The sequence below is a fragment of the Enhydra lutris genome, unplaced genomic scaffold, assembly GCF_002288905.1.
Source record: "Enhydra lutris kenyoni isolate GAN:26980312 unplaced genomic scaffold, ASM228890v2 scaffoldscaffold106, whole genome shotgun sequence".
NCBI lineage: Eukaryota > Metazoa > Chordata > Mammalia > Carnivora > Mustelidae > Enhydra > Enhydra lutris.
The window spans coordinates 553,074-560,593 of record NW_019154190.1 but is presented as its reverse complement, the minus strand read 5'-3'; positions in this window follow the sequence as shown (position 1 = coordinate 560,593).

Sequence of the window (7,520 nt, the reverse complement as noted above, 5' to 3'; positions counted from 1 at the left end):
TGAAGGTCCTGAGGTTGGGTCCTATATCAGGTTTCTTGCTCAACAGGGTGTTTGCTTCTCCCTTTGCCTGCTGCTCCCACTGCTTGTGCTCTCTCCCTCTCTCTCTGACAAATGAATAAATAAAATCTTAAAAAATGTGATGTTGGTTGTAGTTTCTCATAGATATGTTTCATCCAGTTCAATAAGTCTTCTCCCAGCTTTCTGAAATGATTATTAGAAAGAGTGACAGATTTTGTAAAATGACTTTTGTATATTTATGAGATGTTTGCATAGTTTCTCTTTTTTTTTCTTTCCCCCCATTTGTTAATATAATGAAATACTGACTTTGTAGTTAAGCCAATATTTTAATCCCAGTGAAAATTTCACTGGGTCATGATATATTTCTGTTTTATATAACATTGGATGTGACATATCAAGATATTGTGAAGAATATTTATATCAATATGTGTGAAGATATTGGTCTGTACTTTTCCTTCCTTATTATATCTTTGTTTGGTTTTCATATCAAAATAATGCTAATAGAATGAATTGGAGGCACTTCCTCTTCTTGAAATTTAACAAAGAGTTTGTGTAGAATTCATGTTATTTTTTTCTTCTTACTTTTTAAATTTATTCAATTTATTTATTGGTATTTTATTTAATTTATTCTCTTTGTCCAGATTTGGTTATTATGATGATAAAGGTTATTTAATATTATAAAATGAGTTGCAAAATTTTTTCCATTGCCTTTTTCCAACTTTTTAAGAAAAATTTCTTTTCAGTGTTCCAGAATTCACTGTTTATGCATCAAACCCAGTGCTTCATGTATAAGTGCCCTCCATAATACACACCAACAGCCTCACCCAACCTCCCAACCCCCCACCTCCAAAACCCTCAGAATGTTTTTCAGAGTCCATAGTCTCTCATGGTTCATTTTGCCCTCCAATTTCCCCCAAATCCCTTCCCCTCTCCATCTCCCCATGTCCTCCGTGTTATTTAATGCTCCACAAGTAAGTGAAACCATATGATAATTGACTCTCTTTGCTTGGTTTATTTCACTCAGCATAGTCTCCTCCAGTTCCGTCCATGTCGATAGAAAAGTTGGGTATTCATCCTTTCTGATGGAGGCATAAAGCTCCATAGTATTTATGGACCATATCTTCTTTATCCATTCATCTGTTGAAGGGCATCTTGGCTCTTTCCACCATTTGGTGATTATGGCCAATGGTGCTATGAACATTGGGGTACAGATGGCCCTTCTTTTCAGTGCATCTGTATCTTTGGGGTAAATACCCATTAGTGTAATTGCTGGGTCATAGGGTAGCTCTATTTTTAATTTCTTAAGGAATCTCAACACTGTTTTCCAAAGTGGCTGCACCAACTTGCATTCCCAACAACAGTGTAAGAGGGTTCCCCTTTCTCCACATCCTCTCCAATACACGTTGTTTCCTGTCTTATTAATTTTGGCCATTCTAACTGGTGTAAGGTGGTATCTCAATGTGGTTTTGATTTGAAACTCCGTGATGGCTAGTGATGATGAACATTTTTTCATGTGTCTGATAGCCATTTGAATGTCTTCACTGGAGAAGTGTCTGTTCATGTCTTCAGCTCATTGTTTTTTTTTTTAATTTCCTTTTTTTATTATTATTTGTTAGAATTTATTTATTTATTTATTTATTTATTTAAAATTCTTTTCAGCATAATAGTATTCATTGTTTTTGCACCACACCCAGTGCTCCATGCAATACACACCCTCCTTAATACCCACCACCAGGCTCCCCCAACCTCCCATCCCCCGCCCCTTCAAAACCCTCAGGTTGTTTTTCAGAGTCCATAGTCTCTCATGGTTCACCTCCCCCTTCCAGTTTCCCTCAACTCCCTTCTCCTGTCCATCTCCCCTTGTCCTCCATGCTATTTGTTATACTCCACAAATAAGTGAAACCATATGATACTTGACTCTCTCTGCTTGACTTATTTCACTCAGCATAATCTCTTCCAGTCCCGTCCATGTTGCTATAAAAGTTGGGTATTCAATCTTTTTTGATGGAGGCATAATACTCTATAGTGTATATGGACCACATCTTCCTTATCCATTCGTCCGTGGAAGGGCATCTTGGTTCTTTCCACAGTTTGGCAACCATGGCCATTGCTGCTATAAACATTGGTGTACAGATGGCCCTTCTTTCCACTACATCTGTATCTTTGGGGTAAATACCCAGTATTGCAATTGCAGGGTCATAGGGAAGCTCTATTTTTAATTTCTTGAGGAATCTCCACACTGTTCTCCAAAGTGGCTGCACCAACTTGCATTCCCACCAACAGTGTAAGAGGGTTCCCTTTTCTCCACATCCCCTCCAACACAGGTTGTTTCCTCTCTTGCTAATTTAGGCCATTCTAACTGGTGTAAGGTGATATCTCAATGTGGTTTTAATTTGAATCTCCCTGATGGCAGTGATGATGAACATTTTTTCATGTGTCTGATAGCCATTTGTATGTCTTCATTGGAGAAGTGTCTGCTCAGGTCTTTTGCTCATTTTTTTTGGACACGATTATCTGTTTTGTGTGTATTGAGTTTGAGACGTTCTATATAGATCCTGGATATCAACCTTTTGTCTGTACTGCCATTTTCAAAAATCTTTTCCCATTCTGTGGGTTGCCTCTTTGTTTTGTTGACTGTTTCCTTTGCTGTGCAGAAGCTTTTGATTTTGATGAAGTCCCAAAAGTTCATTTTTGCTTTTGTTTCCTTTGCCTTTGGAGACATACCTTGAAAGAAGTTGCTGTGGCTGATATCAAAGAGGTTACTTCCTATGTTCTCCTCTAGGATTCTGATGGATTGCTGACTCACATTGAGGTCTTTTATCCATTTCGAGTTTATCTTTGTGTATGGTGTAAGAGAATGCCTGAGTTTCATTCTTCTACATATAGCTGTCCAGTTTTCCCAGCACCATTTATTGAAGAGACTGTCTTTTTTCCACTGTATATTTTTTCCTGTTTTGTTGAAGATGATTTGACCATAGAGTTGAGGGTCCATATCTGGGCTCTCTACTCTGTTCCACTGGACTATGTGTCTTTTTTGGTGCCCTACCATGGTGTCTTGGTGATCAAAGCTTTGTAGTAAAGCTTGAAATCAGGCAATGTGATGCCGCCAGTTTTGTTTTTCTTTTTCAACATTCCCTTAGTAATTCGGAGGCTCTACTGATTCCATAAAAATTTTAGGATTATTTGCTCCAGCTTTTTAAAAATACCGGTGGAATTTTGACCAGAATGGCATTAAAAGTATAGATTGTGGGAGGACTAGATGGCGGGGAAGTAGGAGGAGGCGCCATTTCAACCTGTACCCTAAAGTGACCTGATTACCTACCAAAGAACTCTGATCACTCACGAAATCAGCCTGACATCAGAATTATACACGTCTGGATCTCTACAGGGGCAGAAGACGCCAGTGGGCAGGTAAAGCAGAGTGGAAACATTGGACTGATAGCAGAAGATAAACAAAAGGGGGAGGGAGCCACCAGAGGTGACCGATTGGAAAGTCATACCCCAATATGAGAGTGCCCTGCCTCTGGGGACCAGCATTAACTTGGAGTCTGGTTGAAAGCACTTGAAGAGAGCAAAGGATCAAGCGGGGGGGATTAGTGGGAATCGGGGTGGCTAGGGACAGGGGCTAAATTCCTGGGACCCAGGCGGCCTTCCCTGGCGCTGAGACAGAGAGAGTGCAGTGGAGAAACCAGGTCTTGGTCCCTGAGCCACCAGCACGCCGGAGAACGTGTGGGGTCTGGCTCCTGTGAGGGGCTGGGAGCCTCGCCAGATGGCAGAATGCCCAGCCATGCTAATAGAGCCTGAGACGCACACGTCCCTCACCCTACCCTGAGAGAGGTACGCGCAAGACCGGTGCTCTTAGACCCAGAAAGACCAGGCACTCCCAGCCCGGGCCAGTGGGAAAAACTCAGTGTGTGATCGCTGCTTGGAACCTCTCTGGCAGTCTGGAGCTGCCCAGACAGCCGCCGCTGCTGTGGTTTTGGGTACAAGCAAAAGTTCCTGCATCCCCAGGGACCGTGACTCAGAATCTGCTCTGCCAACAGCCAACGGGGAATTTATTTGAGCTCTGCAGCCAGACTGAGGCTTCTCTCTCAGAGGGAGGTCAGGGTGCAGTTTGCTTTCCTCTAAACCTACAAAAACCATCAAAAGCGGTCAAGGCGAGAGAAAAAAAAGTGAACAAACCTAAAAACCACCAGAGAACAAAAGCCTGAAAAAAACCAGTTTCCTCAGAGCCCATCCCCTTGAGGGGGGCGGGAGGACTTAACTCAGGAAACATCATTGACTGAAAACCCACGTGGCAGGCCACTCCCCAAGAAAACCAACCAGGAAAGAAAAAAAAAAAAAAAGACTACAAGAGAACAACCACCACTACTTCATAGGACAACTTTTATTTTTAACTCGTTCCCACTATTCTGGTTCATTTTTTTTATCTAGATATTTTTTTAACCTACTTACCATCACAGTGAGATGTACAGTACATCACATCCATAATCACCTTCTAACCTAAACTTTTTGATACATACACTTGTGTTTTTCTTTTGCATTTCTATTTTTTTAAAAATTTTAAAAAATTTTAGTTTAGTCTAATTTATTTCTTTTTTATTTTTATTTTCTAATATTCATATGGAGTTAAACTTCAAGATAATCCCCTTTCCCCAGTCAATGCTACCCCTATAGATAAACCAATTTTTAATCCCCCTTTATCTTAGGAAAGTTGAGTCCTTTAACAAAGATATCAAGATACATCCAGGAAGGATCAAAACAACCTTCCTCGCCCACACTGGGAATTTATAACCACTATCCCATCTTTTTCTTCCACCAGTGTTTCTGTGTTTGTCCTGATAGTATATAAATCTTATACTTAGGGTTCTTTTTGACGAGGTTCTTCCTTTATTTACTTGTCATATATTTTATCAGTCTTTTTGTTTGTCCATTTTTGTTTGCATACTTCATAAATCTTACCTTGGGGCCCATTTGGGCTGAACCTTCTCTTTCATCTTCCCTTTCTTTCCTGTCTCTCTCTCTTTCTCTCTTTTTCTTTTTCTTTTCTTTTTTCTCTCATTTGGGTGGGGAATCCTGATTGCTCAGAAGCGTTCCAGGGTGCACCTTGACTGCACCATGGTCGATACATCTAGCTACATTCATTCAGCCATCTCTCACCAAATGACCAAGAGGAGGAATGACCAAGAGAAGAAAAATTCAGAGAATGGTCCTTCTGCAACAGAGCTAATTGCTATCAACATAGACAATATGTTGGAAAGGGAATTGAGGCTAATAGTTATCCAGGCAATAGCTAGGTTGGAGAAAGCCGTGGATGACAAAACGAATTGATTAGGGCAGAACTGAAAGCCACCAGGGATGATGTTCAAATTGCTCTCAATGAGTTCCAATCTAATCTAAATTCACTAAAAGCTAGGGTAACTGAGACAGAATAGAATTAGTGATCTGGAGGACAAACAGATAGAGAGAAAGGATCAGGAGGAAGCCTGGAATAAATAGCTTAGAAGCCACAAAAACAGAATCAGGGAAATAAATGATGCCATGAAACATTCCAACATCAGAATTATTGGAATCCCTGAACGGGAGGAGAAAGAAAGAAGTCTAGAAGATATAATGGAACAAATTCTTCATGAAAATTTTCCCAATCTCGCGAATGGAACCAGCGTTCATGTACTAGAGGCAGAATGGTCTCCACCCAAGATTGTAGATTCCAAAAAAACATCAAGGCACCTGATAGTCAAATTGAGGAATCATAATTGTAGATATAATCTCTTGAAAGCCGCTAGGACAAAGAGGCTCCTTACTTACAGAGGAAAAACCCATCAGAATAACGTCAGACCAGTCCACAGAGACCTGGCAAGCCAGAAAGGGCTGGCAAGATATATTCAGGGCACTAAATGAGAAGAACATGCAGCCAAGAATGCTTTATCCAGCCGAACTGATATTCAAAAAGGAGGGAGAGATAAAGAGTTTCCAAGACTATGCAACCACGAAGCCAACACTGCAGGAAATATTAAGGGGGGTTCTATAAAAGAGGAAAAACCTTAAGAATAGCATTGAACAGAAATATAGAGACAATCTACAGAAAGAAAGACTTCAAAGCTAACACGATGTCAATAAAAAAGTATCTATCAATAATCACTCTCAATGTGAATGGCCTAAATGTGCCCATAAAATGGCACAGGGTTGCAGATTAGATAAAACGACAGGACCCATCCGTATGTTGTCTACAAGAGACCCATTTTGAACCTAAGATACACCCAGACTGAAAGTGAAGGGATGGAGAAGCATCTTTCATGCCAATGGGCCTCAACAGAAGGTTGGAGTAGCGATTCTCATTTCAGACAAATTAGATTTTAAACTAAAGACTGTAGTCAGAGATACAGAAGGACACTACATCATTCTTAAAGGGACTATCTACCAAGATGATCTGACAATTGTAAATATCTATGCCCCCAATATGGGAGCAGCCAATTACATAAGAAAACTGTTAATCAAGATAAGGAGCCTTATTGATAGGAATACATTAATAGTAGGAGATCTTTTTTTTAAATTTATTTTCAGTGTAACAGTATTCATTGTTTTTGTACCACACCCAGTGCTCCATGCAATCCGTGCCCTCTCCAATACCCACCACCTGGTTCTCCCAACCTCCCACCCCCCACCCCTTCAAAACCCTCAGATTGTTTTTCAGAGTCCACAGTCTCTCATGGTTCACCTCCCCTTCCAATTTTCCCCAACTCCTTTCTCCTCTCCAACTCCCCTTGTCCTCCATGCTATTTGTTATGCTCCACAAATAAATGAAACCATATGATAATTGACTCTCTCTGCTTGACTTATTTCACTCAGCATCATCTCTTCCAGTCCCGTCCATGTTAAAAGTTGGGTATTCATCCTTTCTGATGGAGGCATAATACTCCATAGTGTGTATGGACCACATCTTCCTTATCCATTCATCCGTAGAAGGGCATCTTGGTTCTTTCCACAGTTTGGCGACTGTGGCCATTGCTGCTATGAACATTGGGGTACAGATGGCCCTTCTTTTCACTATGTCTGTATCTCCTGGTTGATCCAAGCATTCTTAAGCAAAGTGGACTTTAGCTTCCAGGTGTTTGAGTTCCTTCCAAACTTTTCCTCGTGATTGAGCTCCAGTTTCAAAGCATTGTGATCTGAGAATATGCAGGGAATTATCTCAGTCTTTTGGTATCGGTTGAGTCCTGATTTGTGACCCAGTATGTGGTCTATTCTTGAGAAGGTTCCATGTGCACTTGAGAAGAATGAGTATTCTGTTGTTTTAGGGTGGAATGTTCTGTATATATCTATGAGGTCCATCTGGTCCAATGTGTCATTCAATGCTCTTGTTTCTTTATTGATTTTCTGCTTCAATGATCTGTCTATTTCTGAGAGAAGCATGTTAAGATCTCCTACTATTAATGTATTCATATCAATATGACTCTTTATCTTGATTAACAGTTTTCTTATGTAATTGGCTGTTCCCGTAT